Raw genomic sequence first — 434 nt, forward strand, 5'->3', positions numbered from 1 at the left:
ATGCTCTGTTCTGTAACACATGCTATGTGATATTCACATTTTATTGACTATTTTTTTCCGATATGATTGTATAAATAATATATTATCGCTAATTAAAATGTTATATTTCATGGTACACTATATGGAGAATCATAATTCAGTCATTTATATCATCCTTAACTAGAAATGAGACTGCTGACCAATGGCTTATTGTATCATCAACCTAAATTTTTTTTCTACATAAAAAATATTTTGCACGCTCAATTAAATGCATGTGAAAGGAAAATCAATCATATTAATTAACAACTCACATAATTCCACATGCTAATCAAATCAGTCAGCCACCAACACAAAGCTCATTGTCTCAATCATTTTTATTTTTCATTCAAATAATTCCCTAGGAAAACTTAACAGAAAAGAAGGAAATTCTGGGGCATAAAACGAGACTGTTATAC

General features: G+C 29.0%; 1 protein-coding gene across 1 annotated transcript in view; it reads right to left on the bottom strand.

Annotated features, from left to right (window-relative positions):
- Positions 1-434, bottom strand: part of LOC119591660 (UPF0764 protein C16orf89 homolog) — a gene marked incomplete at its 5' end in the record, with an annotated part of 7,133 nt that overhangs the window by 6,257 nt on the left and 442 nt on the right.

The sequence above is a fragment of the Penaeus monodon genome, chromosome 29, assembly GCF_015228065.2.
Source record: "Penaeus monodon isolate SGIC_2016 chromosome 29, NSTDA_Pmon_1, whole genome shotgun sequence".
NCBI lineage: Eukaryota > Metazoa > Arthropoda > Malacostraca > Decapoda > Penaeidae > Penaeus > Penaeus monodon.